The following is a 19118-nucleotide window of genomic DNA, read 5'->3' on the forward strand; positions in this document are numbered from 1 at the left end:
AACATTTTGAAATGGTGCCAAATGAGAGAATAAAATTCAATGTAATTTAATGCAATGTAATATAGAGGGTTATGCATATCAATGCAGTGAAATACGGTAAATCAAGCTGACTGTGTCTGTACATTGAATAACAAACAGTCTTGAGACATAAGCCATATTTACTTTAATCTAGCCCTCCATGTCATTGCAATATCAAATGCCAGCCATCTAAAATCAGATCTCGTTAAAAAATCTCAGAAGAATTATATATGAGCAACATAATAATGGGATAAAAACACTATTAAATGGTGAGTATGTAGCAAAAGTAAGTCTTGTGGAAATGGAAGAGAAATGGCTTATTACCAGCAATTTCATTAAATGAGCAAATTAGGATATTATAGTATTGTGAATTTAAGCATGCTGCTGCTTTCCCTGTGAATCATGGGGAGCATGATTCCATGTAGTGCATTTTCTGAAAACCTGTTGAATCCAGTGAAAAAAGATCTTGGTGACCACTTCATATCATCATTTGATTAAAAATATGATATTTAGGCCAAAATGTTTACAGTTTATTTTAGTTCACATATGTAAACCCCATATGCTAGCTAGTACTGTGGCCAGCATAAAAAAAATGAAGAGAAGCTCAGTGCCGGGTACACAAGAAAGAAAAGTATTTTCATATTTTCTGTGATTTCCTTAATAGATGTGCATATAAGATGTGTATGGTATTAATAAATAGGCACTTTGAACATGTGTGCCGGTGAAAGGCATGAAAATGTTTTTTTAATTTCTCGGTTATAGGTAAGCAAGTCTTTCGGGATCAAATTAATGGGAATTAGTGGACTCTGCTAATCCTGGCTACCAATACAAATGAGCTGAAAAGTCCAGGGAAGAGAAAAACTCAGGGTCCCCATGAGATGCGTTAAGCCCTGTTGAGGTTTCCCTTGCATTTAATGAAGGAATAACTTAGTGTCAGATGCACAGACCCAAAATAACATGGAAAAACATTGACCTTATTATCTAGGTTTCATGAAATTTAGTCAGGTTATAGTGATTGTATTCCTTCAGATATGTCTGCTGCAAAATGTCGGCAGGGGATTTATGTGGGGATTTATATAGATGGCAATCTCTCATTGTTTCCTTCTGCTGAAATCACCGAAATCTTCCACCATAATAGGAATTCCCCTGTCTCTAAACTATTTCCAATCCATTTGAGATCATACAGATCATATTATTTGTTCTGAAATAATGTGTTAAAGTTTCTTTAGAGCTGTACTTTGCTGTATTATACAGCTGTGGACATTGACCCATGACTTCACTTTTAGCTTTATGGTAGACGAATGTGCTAGCATGCACAAATAATGTTTCACTGCTGTTTATAACCCAAAACATTGTATTCATCATGCTGCTGTGTAAGCATTTACCTGGAATGAACATGTATGAGCATTGTACAAGGGTGCAATATCAGGCAAAAGTTTATTTTATTCAAATATTTTTATAGGTTAATTAAGTCTTAATCTTTTTGCTTTGGAAGATAGAATATGGATTTTGTGTTTATAACTAGCACATGGTGCACAATTGGTTTAAAGTTCTCCAAGGAGTGTAATTTATGGCAGAAGGGCTAATAATAAGTGACAGAGAATGACATCATCAAACACTGTATTTTATGGCTGACTTTCCGCAGTGTGTCACGTATCCCTGCTGGATCGCAGGTTTTATGATATGAGGCGCCCTTGAAAGTGAAACTCCGCCCCCAGTGATTGGGTAACATTCAAGATCCAGTGCCTGGCTGTCCTAGGAAGTGAGCATTGTAATTACCTTGTGATTGCGGTTGATCATAAGACTCTGGTTGCACAATAACAACTTCAAATGCAAAGGTAAAGTTGGCCGCAAGTGCGTGCACTTCACGTGAACCCAGCAAGTGTTCTTAGGCTACTTTTATTGCCTGCTTATATAACTGTGTAGCAGAGGTAGTTCAGGACATATATGGGCGTACTGAGTGAAATTGATAAAATTGGAGTTCCTTTTGAAGCAAAGCAGTTATACGACAGCTGCCCTCATACATCATTCTTGCATTTACAGCCAGATGGAGCATCACTCCGGCAGCACTGTAAATTGTAATGATTTTACCTTCAGCCAATGAAGGTTGCATGATAGACCCAGTGGGGTCTCTTCCTCTTGCCTATCCATTAACAAGCTAACTGAAAATGTTGGATTTGGACAAAACTTAAATTATTACATTTTTCGGAGCAGGGTGAAATTATGAGAGTTTAAGGCTGCTAAAAGTGCTGTGGGTGGTGGAGGTATGTAGACTGCCACTATGGTTATATAACTGTATCAGCTGAGGGCAGAGCTTGCCTGACACCAGGCCTCTGCTTTCAGATGAGTCCTGTTATGTTTAAACGGAATTGTTCAGAAGGCAGATTCCTTTCAATGCCAAAGACAACCTCCTCCTGAAAGTGAACTTGTTGCCCTTGGTTTGCCATTGGCTGTCTGAACTCATATGTTCTTAACCATTTTATAGATGTATTTATGATATTTCAAGTTTGAATATTTTTATAAATATAAATGAATACAACATTGAATGACAAGCATACTCAAATGGTTATTCTTATGTAAACTGAAATTACTGAGGAAGCAGCCTACATGCTGAAGATGTTCTTATTGGCTAATGGGTATGAGGCTTTTTGAAAGTTTATCAGTAGACTTTTCAGTGTATGTACATCAGTTAGTTCCTGTATCTGTGTGCGTGTGTGTGCGTGTGTGTGTGAGAGAGAGCATGCATGCACACACACACGTGCATATGCCGTGTGTGCGCTTATGTATATGTGCGTTTGTATAAATGCATCTGTGTCTCCCTGTGGAATGTCATCTATAACCTGCTGGTTTATTAGAATGGCAGCACTGGTGCCAGCAAAGATGGGGAGAGAGATGTGAGAGGAACAGATGCCTTGGCACTTGTTATGCGCACACCAGGATAAACTACTTAGCAGACAGCTCCAGCTGTCAATTACTTCCTCTGTCCACCACCTCCCCCTCTAGCCCCCTGCAACCCTGCAACGCAGCAGGTACTTAAGCTGCAACTGCACCTGTCACTTCATTTGTCAATCAGACCCTGAGTACGGGCAACTGATTGGCAGCTGCAGCCATCAGTCACAGGGGGTGCTTCACAGCCAAACTCAGCTGTCAGATTATTCCAATAGTTTCCTCTGGCTGTGTGCATACCCATCAAGGCCTCCGTGCATGGTATTCACAGGCACATATGCAAAAAATGAATCATGGAGCTAAGGCAACTCACTGAGAAGATTAATTGCTATTGGGTCAAATTTGTACTATTTCAGAGCTTGTTAATGATTCTTGCTTGCTTTGTGACTGGGGCTTGTCGTAGGCTCTATTTTTACAAACATGAAAGGGAACACACAGTCAAGGGTATTGGTATTCCTTTAAAGTGAGAACATGTATGAAATAATAGGCACCACATAAAAGAATATGCTTTCACATTCAACAGAGTGCTAGCCCTTAAACTGGAAAGCCTCTGTGCTGCTGTATGAGATTATAAGATAAAGTGTAAAGCGCTCGGCACAAAATGGTGGTCCCTGATGGTCTGGCCTGATCTTATGTAAAGATAAGAGCCGGAAAGTGGTGAATATGGCATGTGTTCTTTCTCAAACCCAGGCGCTGACTTTTTTATTTTAAGCATGTGTGTGTGTGTGTGTGTGTATGTGCGTGTGTGTGCATATATGTGTTCCTCAAAATGGTGGAATTATGTATAAAAAGGGCTGCAATTCCTCCATAGTTCACCTGATATAAATATTAATGCCCACAAATTAAAGCAATCGGTTGGCACATTAACCTGATATTGTTTCATTTCAAATCCAATATGCGGGAATACAGAGCCAAAGCAACAAAAACTGCATCACTGTCCAAATACTTACAAACTGTAATGTATATATACAGTATATATATACATATATATATATATATATATATATATATATATATATATATAATTTTCTTTTCTTGTCTTGTCTTTTTAAAAGAGTAGCTCTATTTCTGAGAGAGCTGAGCTCATATATGTCCAGAGGCCTTCTGTTTGAGCACGGTGGGGGGCCCAGCCATCAAAGGAAGGCCCGAGGAAGGGCAAGTAAAGGGCTTCTCTGGGAACATATGCTGATGGCATCTGATGTGAGTCTTTTCCTGGCTGAGTCTCTGCAGTATAGAAGAGCGATGCCATTGATCCTGCTGTATTCACCGGACTTTGGCTATAATTTTTTAGAACGGTATGTTTTCTCAAACCTGCCAGGGTGGCACTGAGAGTTGCGCTGAGAAATAATTATCAGCTCGTTCTGATTGATTCGTTGACATTTGAATTCATACATTTTCATTTATTTGGGGTAGGGTAATTATAATGCTGATAGCTATAATGGTATTAGTAATATGGGTTGGCATTTAGATAATTGCCCTTTCATGGGAACAATGCCATTGGTGGCCTTGGCATTAAATTTATGTGGTTTCTGAATCATTACAAACAAATGACAACATCCTCTGCGAACTAAAGTATGCAAATGTGTGTTTATAATTGACATTCTTGATTGACAGAAATACATTTAAAAATTAACTCATTTTGGAAAAAGAAGTTCGCTTTTTTTTGCACATTTTAATGAGAGCCCTCAAACTTGCATACGAGATTACCCCCTAGACAGTCACCATCACCTTGGGCTGGCATGCACAGCACTCCAAACACTTGACTACCTGGGGCACCTCTGCTGAGGAACCATATGGAAAAGAAAACAACCCCCCCCCCCCACTGCCGCCTCCCCTGCAAATGTAGGAAGGAGAAGAAAGCGGGGGGTTGAGAGGACGAGGGAGATGGTGGCTGCGGAGCAGAAGGTGAGGGCGTGTCCCTGGCTCCCCTGTGTGGTGACCTTCCCTCAGCGAGGGGTCTGGACCCCGCTCCTCAGAGCGGCCCTGCCGGGGAGCTTCTTTGAGTCAATCCCTTCCTCGCTCGCTTATTGCTGACAGATCCCACTCGCATACCGAAGCCATTATTATTCATGAGAACAAACTTGCTGGAAACACCTCCCGTGATTGTAAAGGTCAGAAGTGTTGCTCTATATGTGGCGTATTCTCACTGCAACAACACAATGCATAATGCTATAGGTCTAATAGGCCAAATTAATTCCCTAGTTTCATTGTTCTTAAAAACGCCAAAGATGATTAATGAAGACCTTCTGGCTAATTGGATGCTCCAACAGGAAATAATCATTGGAATACAAAATGGGTGGAAATCCTAGAGATGCAATTGCTTATGTAGAAAATATATTTGCTGCTTTTTAGCACACATTTACATGCAAGATGTCTTGTGTTATGTAGATCAAAAATAATTGTGGTTAAATACACGTTACTATAGTTGTGTCTTCTTTTCTGAGGTCAGTTGCAAAGTCTCAATGTAGATCCTGCACAACAAAACAGAGCTCTTAATAAAAAGGTTATTGTTATTATGACGGTTATGTTACCCTACTTTAAAAACAGACATATTCTGCTAGGCCTCAAATATGCTTTCAAGGGTGTCTTATCATAATTAATGGAAGTTAAGTTAAATGTATCAGGGTCAATGTTACTTTAATGATTTCCAGTGCAATGATCAGTCGCAGTGTGCGCTGGGACCTTGTGGATGTCAACTGTTTTGTGAAGTAAACAGAGCTATACTAGATGCCACACATATATTTTTTCCTCTCTCTGTCTTGAAATGACAGGTGTAAAAATGACTGCACAGGTGTTCTTTTTTCCTTTGTTTCAGAAAGTAATGGATAGGAGAGCCAGCCTGGGATGGCAGGGTGGGCCACTGACAGTGAAAATACTTGCGCTGCTGCAGATAAGGAAGATGTTCTCCCTTTTGGAACTGAGGTTGCGGAATGATTCGGGAATGGAAGCCTGTGCTCCTGGATATATGCTTGGAAAGTCAGAATCCATGCAGCAAAAATGCAGCTATTTTGAGGTAAGACACTTATTTTTACTTGTTACATATACCACCCCCTCTCTCCACAAACACACACACACGCATATATAAGTACATGTACATGTGCATTCTGCTTTTCAGTGCTCAATGAACAACAAAATAGGATATTAAATAGTGTATTAATGCACACTTTTGTCTTTACATGCTAAAAACAAGCCCTTTTCAAATTGGATTTAGAGACAAATCACTTAGGTCATGCCAGGCATTCGGAAATGCAAGCCTGCTAATTCATGTTTATTCTTGGCCCTGCTATGCTGCCATTCTAAAATAAAACAGTGGGATGGTCATACTCATTACATACATGTGTGGAAGCCATGGGTTGTGTCTGTACGGGCATTACAGCCAGGCCCATGCATCCACAGTGAATGCTGGAGCTCAATTATTTTGAGGAAGCTATACCTGGAAGAGCCGACAACGTGTCAAGCCTGCAGATTTTCTTTAATTAGAACTCACAGGGAGGCATGACCAGAGAAAGGCTTTAATTACAACAGTGGTTCACTGCAACTTTTTAGAATATTGAACGGCCCAGCCCTTGAAAGAGGCAGCGTGTTAAATTAAAAACCAGGACAGGCATGTTACTGCCAAAAGAATGCCACGCTTTATCACCTTTAAATACATGTGACCTGACTCTTAAAAACAGTGTCTTCAGGTTGTGGGTAGAGTTGCTTTTCAGAAAACTGCCACAGCCCCATACCAGCACAGATTATTTTTGTATTTAGAGTACAAAAGCCCAGAAAATGTATGCATTGACACGTTGAATGATGTCCATCAAAAGGCTGGATTCATTAAAAAGCACCGGGGACACGATAAACTTCTCATAATTTCATTTTCAACAATCTAGCAATTTTTCTGAGCCTGCCTGCAGTTAGGTTAGCCAACCCACTGTGCCTCCTGCCTGAGACTTAATACAGTATGCATGGTGTTTTTAATGAGGCTCAGCTGTCTCACAGCCTGCCTTGAGCAAGCCTGCCCCTGTGATGTACCATTCGTTCATTTAGACCCTGTTCAAAATGTATTTTTCAGACATTCATTTAAAAATAGTGACAAATGAAAGATCTATATGCTTATGATGATGACCAAGGCAGCGATCACTTCAATGTTAAATCTAGCCTGCTGGGATGTATGTGATTCCCTCATTCATGGCCTTGTTGGGCTCTGTTGAAGCAATGCACACACACACCTGTGCACACACACACACACACACACACACACAGTATTATCTATAAATTTAGTCAACATAATGCGAAAAAATAGTTTTTTATATATATATACTAGTAAATCAACACAGTTCGACCTTTGTCATTTGTCTTGGCACAGAATTTGGTCACAACCGTAACCTTAGTAAATAAGGTTAAAAAGATATGGCTGTTTGGCAGATGGCTGTAGCCAACTTGATCAAGATCAAAGTACATCATACACCATGTACCGGGTAATTTTATAATACTTCCTAAAACAAGTGTTGTTTTGACATAGCTTGGATGTCTGTATTGACCATTATTCTTCCACATTCTTACACTAAACACATTTGTGTGCAACACTTCCATAACTTGGCTTCTTGTCAGACTTAAAATTGTAGCCATTGAGGGAGCACAGTGCATTATTGAAATGAGACATAACTAATTATGTACAACATGTGGGTGGGATTCTTGGAAGAAATACTCTTGGAGCGAGCAACCTAACATTTCTCACAGGTTATTGCAGTGGAATTACGTGAGTCATTGTCTTTCTATCAGCTTTTCTGCATCACCTTTTCACATTCCTGTTTCTGCGACCTTAGAAAAAAAAATGTTTCAACAAAGATATTCTTCTGAAAAATTGTTAAGGTCTAGAAACTACAACAGAATAAACAAAACAGATTATTGACCTAGTACTCTTACATATTGTTTTCTGTACATTTTTTGCATTGGCCAGACAACAATTAGACTTAATGTTATTCCTAACTAACAGTCATATGCCCTTTCCAAAACCTTCACATGTTGCAAGAATTGACCTGATAGTTGGAAAGGAGCTTAACCTTACTCCCTTGATTTCCTATGGAATATAGTGGTATTGTTTACTGTAACTGAATTTATTCTGACTGCCTCTCATAACAAGTGTGTGGACTCTCAGTGCATTGCTCTGTTTTTTACTTATCTTCTCCTTGAAAGTTATTCATGTAACATGATCTAATTAAATCACATAAGTAGAATAATGGTTGTCTACATTCCAAGTGCTTTTGAACCTGGAGGTTATACTCATAACGGTTAGCAGGTGTGCAATGTTTTAACTAGGCAGGTTTATCACTCATTAAACAAATATAATATACCAACCTATTTCAAAAGCATATGGCTATACATGTTATATAGCAAGATAATGAAGATATAGCCTTTTTCTGGAACCAAGTCTTTTTTAGGGCTGCCATTACTTCACTTCAGTAGCTGAAGAAGAAAACAATGGTTGTAGCTTCTTTTGATATGCATAATGTCCTCCTCATACAAAAATTGAGTATATTGTTTGGTACATTATCTATAGACAGATATACAGGAACTAGAAATAGTCAATAAAGTCTCTTCGCATAGTTGTTTTAAAAACCATTTGTTCTCCCAGGAACAGATTTAAAAATCAGTTGTACAGCAATTTAAGAAAAACCACCCCCTGGAATTTTATCTTTTTTTCATTCTCATTGAGATGGAGGGATCCAGTCTAATGCAAACCTTGATTCGTATCTTCTATAAAGCCGTGCTAGAAGAGTGGGAGCATGCAAAAGGGCCATTTTGTCTTCAGGAGATACCCCAGTCTCGCTGGCCAGCTCCACTGTGCACTGATTGAGCACAATGATAGGATTTAAATTCCATTGCTGCTATGAAGTATGCGCAATTGATGATAGTAGATCTTTCTGCCTCACATCCAGTTTGCCAAGGTAGATATTCAGCAGCCTGCAGAGCAGAACAAACATGACGATGGCTTACTTGCATCTATAGATTGTTTTGCTTCTCTGGCATGTTCAATCAAAGTAAACTGGTTAAATGGCAGTTGAAAAAGAGACAGAGGTTGAAATGTGTTCTGCACAAGCCCTCAGCAGTACTTCTGAGCAGTGATTACAATCTGTCTTTTATTTAGTCATTTAATCATGCCTCCTCCTTCTACTGCACAAATGTCTGGAATTTCATGCTTAACATTGACACTAATCTTTTAATTCCTCCAGTTCAGGTGTAGCCTACCACACATACTGTAGCATGATTTTCCTTCTCTCTATTGAGGAAGCACATTTTATATAGTATATTATAAGACTATTTACTCATTTATTTATTTTCATCATATTTTCATCAAATATAGGTGATATTTGAACTTTACTTGACATGAAAGCATGCCATCAACCCCGAAGCTGATATTGTTTGAGATTTTATGTAGTCAAGAAATAATAAATGCAGTAATTCAGAAGTTTTATTGAAAACACAGAATTTTTATTGCAAAGCAAAGCCATGTAGCTATTTTCTACAAGTAGTGAATCTAGATTTATGATACTTCTGTTATGAGAAATTCAGTCTGACACTAAATCCTTTATCTCAGTGGTATCACAGTATCTAACTGTGCTATACTCTATGCAGGTCAACAAACTGTGAATGTGTTATATTTAAATATTTTAAGAGACAATTAATTATAGGACTATGGTAGCCTTTGCATTCATTCATAGGTTTGACCACAAAGCACACGCTTCCATTGTACTTAAACTTAACATTTTTATATGCATCTTTTTATCTTTTCCAATCCCTGTGGTTTTTTGTATTTTCTATATCCAGGAATAAGCTAAAGCCTGTAAAACTATGCTTTAAAATAGTGAATTTAGCAATCCAACACAACCATTTTTTTCAGTTCATATTCTTAAAACAACTGACGTCATCATATATTCCAAAGAAACCTGCAAGAGGCAAACAATTTTGAAAATCTTCCAAATGAGATACAAATGAATGTTCCTAAGCAGCCCTTACAAAAGTTTCCTTTCAAAGCATAAATAGACCAGTTCCCACAGCACAATGAACTGTGCCTGTGTCTGTGTGATATTCAAAATCCTATCTGTATTTCATTTATAGCGGTTATCTTGAGCACTTCTCCCTAGTCAGTGACAAGTTTGGGAAAACTTTTTGGTATAATGCGGTTGTTTTTGGAAAGTTGCAAAAGGTCATTTGAAATATAAGAAAATATACCAACATTTCAATTAAATTTTTTTATTGAATTATTTTTATTAAATTATTGATTAAGAGAAACCTAAATGAACTCATGAAAACCCTCATTTATGAAATGGTTCTGATGGAAGGCCATCCTTATTGTGCTTTTGCTGATCCTGTCTCTGGCATATGACTAGCTTTGCCCTGACAACACTGTTTCAAAGTCTGCCAGCGCTAGCGTTGGCTGCATGTGAACTTGATATTCAGTCTGCATTAAAATTCATCTGCTAAGTGAAATTCCATCTTAAGTGGAAAAGGAGAATAGACATAATGATGCAGATCACATTGCTGCTCCACCTGCTTATTCCACTTTAACACAAATGAATATACTACTTTGCTCTTTTTTCCTTACAATTTGTAGTACTGCACACATCATCCAATGAGATGAGGCACTTGTGAAAAACTGATATTTTGGAAGGGTAGGATTTGCAGAGAATTGTTCTTCAAAGCACCATGACTGTGTAATGACTTGTTAACATAACAGGAAATGGGTTTGAACATTTGTACAATGGGAAAACCTAACTACATGCTTACAGATATTCTTACTCCATATGTTTCACCAGATATGGTACATTAAGATATAGACAATTATAAGATGGTTTATAGAAATCCAGGCATCCAAACCAAAAATACTGACTCAATTCAGTCTTTACAATAATCATTTCATGAAACAGAATATGAGAATAACTTATGCATGCAAAATATATATTAGAGACACGGTATAAATACCAGAGAAAAGAAAATATATGTTTTTGCAATTCTGCATAAGACGGAATGATATCTGACAGAGGTTTGTGATAAAATTTACAACAAAAAATACAATTAATCTATGTCATTTGAAATGCATCATTGCAGATGACATAACACCTGTAGCCTATACATTGACAGCTGGTCTGTGTGTGTCTGTGTGCAGTGCACTGTATGAATAGCATAGACACCCACAGTGTAAAGTCAAAGCACAATTTCAAGCACCGTTATGGCAGTCCTGTCAGGGGTTCTATGCCATTATATGTATTAAAACAAAAATGACAGCAGTCTGTCCAGCACTCCCCTCTTGAGCTATGGATAGTTTAATTACCAATGCTATTTCAGAGAGAATTCACCCTCTTCATTCAGATCTCCTCGCATCACTGCTGCACATTGAAAGACTAGTGGAAAATACCTGTGCCACCTAAACACTTTGTTGTTGGCCATAAGTGTTAATATCCGTTTCATGTTTCGAACACTCATTTGTCCAAATGTGTATATGATTGTTATTCAACACAATGTCCCTTTGATTATTTCAATAACCATGCTAAGGACCACCAACTACAAGGTTAACACTGCATTTTGTCATAAACAAGTTGGTGATAATACACAAACAAACCACATTTTTAACCACCAATATATTAATCTTGTTTTCAATACTCATACTTTAAGCAGCAGCAATGGTGACTAAGCAATTGCAGATATTTTTTTTTATTTAGGTAAGATTTAACAAAATTACAGAAAACTCAGATTTTATGCTTTGTTTAAGATATTATGACCAATATCAGATTTTAGGGGGGCATTACACGTTTTGCATCCTGGTAAATCTTCAGTTTTCAGGGACATCCCTTAGATCAGACTGCAATGCTACATAACACGATGGCACGACAGCCACGTTATACACAAAAAGTGCAGTCATCAATGAATGCTGCCTTTTATGTATAAATACCAGAAATGAAAAAAGTGTATGGTGCGGGTGCGAACTGCTGAAATTGCTGGAATAAATTATGGAGTTAAACGGTTTGTCTTCTCCGTCTTCTCGCGGTCTATTTCGGGGTTTTGATCGATTTATTAAAACACAATGTCCCCTTCACTTGACAGAAATGTCCCACAAGACATTGGGCTTCTCAGCGAGCATGCTCTTTGGTGCTTTCTTTCATTGCGCATTTGGATCAACTTCGAATTGTTCTGTAATGGACTTCAGTGTTGCAAAGTGTGTATGTGTTTTCGTTCATTTTTGTCAGTATGCTTGCTTTTGTTCAGCAACAATTTTTGTTGGGAGATTAATTAAGAATTTGAAATTTTACTTTCGTTTGTGATCAGCTGCTTAACATGTTCTTTGAATTCACTGACCTGGCGATGCCGGTTTTTGACCTGTTTTTATATTTATTTTGATTAAACCTTTACATCTACATGTATTTTTGGTCTCCCCTGTTATTAAATGGTAATTCACAACGGGGGTGAGGTAACTTTCGTTTTTATTTAATCACTTCTGTTGCACTCGCACCCGCAGTGTTCAGTCTGTGCAAAAGCGCGAGAGAACAAACAGCTCGCCTTTCCGCGTGTATCTGTCAGGGTCCCTCTGGAGATGGGAAGGCAGCTCCTCTGTTGCAGCGGCAATGTGAAGGTATTGATAAAGAAATGTTTTGCTCTTTGTGTACCTGACGTTCTGATTGGAGCGACGCACGTTTTACATTATGATATGCAATAACAAAATGCGGCAGATCTGGGATTTATTTCTACATATGGCCACTTCCACACCGTAAACCGCTAGCTCCTTTGAAGTAGCTGTCCAAGTCATTTGTTTGATCGCAACAGGTAAATATATTGATATTCACGTTCCAAAATTAGACGTTGGCGTTGTGTCTTGTTACGTAGTAACTGTGCTGTGCAAATTGGAAACTTTCGATCAATTTACAGAGCATCAGAGCCTATTGGAATGTATCTTGTATTAATGGAATATTGTTATGTAATCAGTTAATAGCATCTTATTGTGAAAAGACTTGAAACAATCGTCAGTTTGACCTTTGATATATAGCATTTCAAATGGCTACAGCTAAAAATACTTTTGTTCGTACTAGTTATGATTATGGAAGTAAGTTTTACACCTTTAGTTTATTACTGTTTACTATACTTCTTAATCTACTGAAGTAACATTTATATTGCGTTTCGTGTTTTGCCATATTGTTGCCACTCGTATTGATAAATCGTTTCGTGCTACCCACTGTTAGTGTGGTTTTATAGGCTACTTCTGTCTATTTATAAATACATAAAGAAATATGTGATTGGCCTATATATAATTAAATATATAGTAAATTTTAGTATGTTGTTTGCCCCTGCAAATGTAATAGATTTAGGCTTCCCATAATGGAAAAAAAATTGTAAATTACTATGGATTGTAAAAGCAAAAGAGTGCCATTGTAGTACATTTATGACAGAATAATATTGTATTCAATTATTTATTTTTTGTAGATTGTGAAAAATCAGTAACCAATCTTTTGTAACTGCATATCACTGCATAGTTATATTTTGTACAGACTGTTATGTTGTTGCTTGTGGTGCAGTGTCAGGTCATTTTCAACAGATATGCCCTGTGTTTTTGAATGAGCCTCTCGTGCCTGATAAGTTGTTATTGATTTAAATGCAAAATTAAGTTTGAATGTGCACATTGTGCGAAGCTGCATGGTTATGTGCAACCATTGCTTCTAGAAAAAAATGGTTTGTGGCTGGGTGATGACAGTATTATGCTATCCTAGTTTTAACTATTTGTACTGGCTCCTGATTCCAATTTATTTCAAATATGTCACCAATGTTTAGACCCAAGCAATTGACGTGTAGTATTGTTTTCGGATAACCAAGGTATGTCAGGATATGCTTAGTCCCTAAGTACACTCTGGTCTAGTGACTGTTATTTGTCAGTTATATTCAGACCACCCAGGTTTCATACCATTAAAATGATTTTAAATTAGAAAATATATCCATGAGGTTATTTATTGCTCATATTACCTAAAATATGAGGTTTTTAAATTGGATGAATTTTGAAGAGATTGTGTCTATAGATACGCATTGGATTTGTCATAGGTTATCATGTTGAGATTGAATTTTGAAATGGTGTGAATTACAGTTCTGTGCTGCTGGGGTGATTGTGACAAATGACAAAGCTCATTTTGTCCTCCCATGTTAGAGGTGCAGGCTGACATACTTGGTATTGCTCTCTAGCACTTGTATGTCTCTGTGAAAGCTGTGCCATATGCTGCACACACTTGAGCCAAGAAGCATCTGTGTGAAGAAAAATTCTAGCATCCTTCGAGAAACCGCTTTTATAATGGTGACTTCAGTTTTCATTAATACGATTCATACTGCAGTCTGTATTTATACAGTGATACATCTCTGGAAAATTATTTGCAAAGTGTATCCTCCTTTTCGAAAAGCTGAAAGTCTTTCCTTTAGTTAGAAATTATGGATATTCCACACTATTTGTGTCATCTTTGAATGTCTTGAAATTTAGAAAGAAGACCATGAATTCAGATTACAGAAATGGGTGGAGAGAATCAGGTGAGGTTTAGTTCCACATGTAGAGGTCTAGGGAGGGGGTAAGTAATTGGATACTGTGGTATATTTCACTGTACAACCTGGGTATTGTGTATCATACAAGGGCTTTCTAATAGTCCTCTAAATAAGAATTTTACGCGACGAGGGGCCTTAATGGCATTTCCTGTCTTGCATCAAAGACACGAACAATACTAATAGTACCCTCGGTACAAGACAGGAAATGTCATTTAGCACCCAAGTTCTATAAAATTCTTATTTAGTGGAACATTAGAAAGCTGTGGTATGATACACAATGCCCAGGGAACTATTTGTATTGTGTGTATCCTTGCTTTAAAAATCTACAATGGCAATTGCTGTGTATTTCTAAATGCGTGTTTTTGGGTTTGCACTTATTATAGATGTAGTTTTAGCAGATTTAGTGCAGTATATTTAAACAATCAAAAAATCTGATTAGTGAAATAAGTAGTATCTGTATGTAACAGTTTTAAGAGGTGACATTTATGTAGGGATTTCACTCTGATCTTTTCAGTGTAGTTTTTCCACTGCAAAAATAATTAGCATCATGATACTGTCCACACAGAATAGGCGCCATACCAGTTTTGTGCCAAATATTATTACTATAAACAATAGTAAAATAAATCTATTGATAATGTTATTTCATATTGTGTGTGTGTGCATGTGTGAAATGTATGCATATAATACGTTGCAATATGTACATGTCGGGTTGTCCCTGTGTACATGGAATATCAATTTAACAGTACATCCTGAAAAATAATGGAAGCACTTTTAGCATTTTTATTACTGTAAGGCAGATTGAATCTATACAAAGGTTTTACATCGGTGTCCATTTTTCAAGTACTTATCTCTCATAGTTCTGATGGCAATTTATAATTGGGAGGCATATTCATATATTTACATTTGAATAAATATCTGTGGTATTTCTGTTAGGTATGTTAAAGTTTCCTTCCAAAGTTTAGATCTACTATGTTTTATAAAACCTAAAAACATTTTTATAAGGATTTAATAATCCACAAAGTGTTCTGGATCAAAGGGGTGTCACTTGCTGAGGAAAAACCAAAGACCTAAAATTTAAATACTTTTAAAATATGTTCTTAATTTTAATATGGACTTAATGGTAATTTCCTTACTGACTTAATTTCCTGACATAATTTCCTTTTGATATAGCAATTTGTGATTTTATGTTTGTTTAATGTATAACTTGTTTCTTTTCTAAGATTTTTTTCATAAGAAATAACTGTGTGCACTGCGCTGAAATGATCTGAAATGATCACTTAAGGGAATAACATACTATGAAATGCCTGTGCATTGGGATATATAACTACCACTCACACTGAATTGTGTGGTTTGCAGTATTTGTGCTGCGTTATTGCTGAGGACAGGCATTATGCTGTAGTATTCCTCCTAAAAAGACTTTAAATAATTAAACGGATATTACTATTATCTTCTGTCCGGATCGATGGGTACCTCCACATTTCAGTATTGTATTTATTGAGTAGTACCGTGACCTCTCTAAACAGAATGGCTTTCAGGTTATTTTGGAGAAACAAGCAGTGCCTTACTGCTCCGCGTCAAGGCGTTCCTGTTTTCCCAGGTTGCAGTGTTTTTTTCTAGCGCATGCGGCGCTGCTGAGCACCTCTTATTCTACACACATACATGCACACACTCACAGACACCGACTCGGAATAAGAGAGTGAGAGACAGCCATGGGGAGGTGGAGGAGAACGGATTGTTTTCTTTGTTATTTTTAAACTCTTGTAACTCGTCCTTATGACACGATTCACGGTAAACTGTAAACGCCAGGATCCCCGATGCACTCGAAAACGGGGAGCAGGCTTTCAGAGGTACAGTATGAAACTTTTCCAGCACGGGGTTTAGGATTGCGGTAGTCAAGGATGAAATGTGCCCTCGCTTTGCTGTGTTTGATTCAAATTCTAGATCGAATGGATTTGGGCCGTGAGGTTTGATCGATCGAAGAACCGTATGATCTAAGGCCAGTGCATATTATCGATGGTTATTTCGCATATTGTAGTACTCTGTGGACTAAATAATGTGAACTATAAAGTTGTGTACTTGTCGGTCTGCTGAAGGAAGGGCCTGGCTGTGTGGAGTTTGTTTCTGCTTCCCCTCCCCCATCCGTTTCTGCTGCTGAGACTCCAAGAGGCCAAGACATGAATGCAATGTGGGGCTCACTTCAAAGCAATCGGGAGGGTAGCGAAGGGGGGTGTTATACTAGTAGCTAGCTAGCTAGTAGGAAGCAACGAAAACGCTTGGTTTGCTAAAATAAATCGATCGGTGTATATGAATAGATCGCTAGAAGTGCATGCGATGAAAATGAGCTAATACTGTTCGTGTGCTTGATCAACATATAGCTAGCTTGCTAGTCTTTATACCGTTAGCTATACGAATATAACTTGCTAGTGCTGTTAACGTTAGCTAACAACCCGGCCCTGTGTAGCTAGCTTGCTTGTTAGCTTATGTAGCACGATTATGTGGAGAAGCCGAAAGGCTCTGTGACTGCAGGTAGCCAGCTTGCTAAAGTTAGCCAGCTAGCTGGTTGGCTCTCCAAGTTGAAGAAATCATTTCGCGGTTGTTTTAAAACATGTAACAAACAGGATAATTTACTCACCAGCCCTATGTGATAAAGTTGAACATTCGGTATGTGATTTGGCATGCTTGATAGTCGGAAGTATAGCACTATTTGCTCGCTATAGTTACGGTATTTTCGTAGACTATATCGTTTCTTTTGGGTCGAGAAAAACAGCACAGATGCGTGTTGAACTCGATAATATTCAAAAGTAGCTAGCTTGCCAGCCAAGTTAAGTCAAAGTATCGAGTAATTACAGCGTGCTTTAGGTACATTTACAGACAGGCAGCACTCATAGACACTGGTATTGATTTGTTAATCAGATAGTTACTTGTTTTATCTGCATATATAACTAGTACATCTAACAAAATATTGTCTCTGTCATTTTCCTAATGCAACCTCGTAGCTTGTCTAGAATAGTGCAAATTTAACCTTTACAAAATATCTATTTTGCTGGCTAATTTGAATGCTTTATTGACAACACAACGGGCTCACTCAGGATGTTGAAAAGTAATGACAATGGTAAGTTAGACTGTAACAAAACCTATCTAGCCTATATATATATATATATATATACTTTTTTTTAGTAAGCTAACCAGTTGACCACCTAATATTGTTGTGATTCATACGCAGTGTGTCTAAAGTCTTCCAAAGTACGTTAATGTTATGTAGTTGCCTATTCTACAACTATGTTGCTTTGAAGATGCACTGGCGGATAACAAAGTACCCCCTTCCGCCAGCGTTGTCGATTCTTTCAATCATTTTGCAGTGTTATTTCACTTTGCTAAATTAACTGCATGTCCAGGTAGTATCGTTAAATCAACTGATATTAAATCGGCTACTTTCAAAAATACAGATAAATGCCAAGGGTTGCAGATGATTACATGAATTTGAAAGGCTTTAGGCATTAATGCTTTTGAGAAGCTTTTTGTTTTTACATTTGATGTTTTGTAGAATTATAAAGTAGTTGCATAAATCATGCTTTGCTTTTATTTGACAACATGCCTCCAGTTGGGTGAAAGTGAATGACCATTTCCTACAGAACACCTGGTGAAATATTTAAACTTAAACACAGATTGAAAGAATAGTAGTATTTCTGATCCATTTTGTATTTTAATTTGAGTGTGTTAATTATTGTTCCTTTTCATTTTACTATGCTTTAGAACATTTTAAACTATAGCCTTTGTATCTCATGATTCTTTTGAGACACTAAATTATTATTATTATTAAACACTTTAATACTTTGAAACTGTGCTCAGTAACAAAAAAGTAACAATTAGAGCTTGGAATTATTTTTTCCCATGTTTTACACGTATCTATGGCACATTGTTAAGATTGTAGCAACAGTGAAGTTATTCTCAACAAAGATGATAAATGGCATGTAAGTGGTTTATTTGTACTGTGTTTAAATCATGAGTATTTTATGCTACAGAGATCATTTAAAGTTCCTTAAGCGCAAATTTAAAAGTCTGGCGCAAAGTCCCGTTTTATTTTCACCTCATTGCCACACTGTTTTGCATCTCAGTGGACATAAAATTTACTGTGTGAGAGTTTTAGTGTGAGACGGATAAGTAACAGGAAACTTGTTTGATCCTTTTTTATGTCTGCCCCTCTCCCTTCCATTTTATGGTGCTCACACGCAAGCTTTCCAGAACGGAATGCTTGACTTCACACCACAAGGCATCAGGAAACTGCATAAACTCTACACCGATCTTTTAAAGTAGCATTTAGATGTGTACAGTCATTTTTCTTTTACAGCATCCCCTGTCCACAGTCCCTCTACATGCTTTCTCATTGCCCTAAAGTATTTTAACCAAGGTCATGTTGATGCTATCAGTCAGTGTGTCTGCATTCACTGTTGCACCGTCACAGTCATGGTAGATTGCGGTGATCTTTTCTTAACCTTGGAAATGGTCAATTCTTATTTGCAAGCCCTAGCTAGATGACTGCTTAATACGTCTAAAGATTTTAAATAGCATTCTCCACAGGGGTGAAAGCAAAGCTGACATGC

General features: G+C 37.5%; 1 protein-coding gene across 9 annotated transcripts in view; it reads left to right on the top strand.

Annotated features, from left to right (window-relative positions):
* The window catches only part of axin1 (axin 1), a 75709-nt gene that overhangs the window by 18001 nt on the left and 38590 nt on the right, over nt 1-19118 (top strand). For 3 of the 9 annotated variants that reach the window (XM_035405436.1, XM_035405435.1, XM_035405437.1), the window contains exon 2: nt 5780-5977. The gene's annotated coding sequence lies outside the window, so the exon portion shown is untranslated. Of the gene's footprint in view, nt 1-5779; nt 5978-12462; nt 12578-12673; nt 12769-16170; nt 16365-16714; nt 17630-19118 lie in introns of those variants that run through there. The other 6 variants (XM_035405434.1, XM_035405442.1, XM_035405441.1 and 3 more) reach the window with 4 other exon arrangements.

Source organism: Anguilla anguilla, chromosome 2, assembly GCF_013347855.1.
Source record: "Anguilla anguilla isolate fAngAng1 chromosome 2, fAngAng1.pri, whole genome shotgun sequence".
NCBI lineage: Eukaryota > Metazoa > Chordata > Actinopteri > Anguilliformes > Anguillidae > Anguilla > Anguilla anguilla.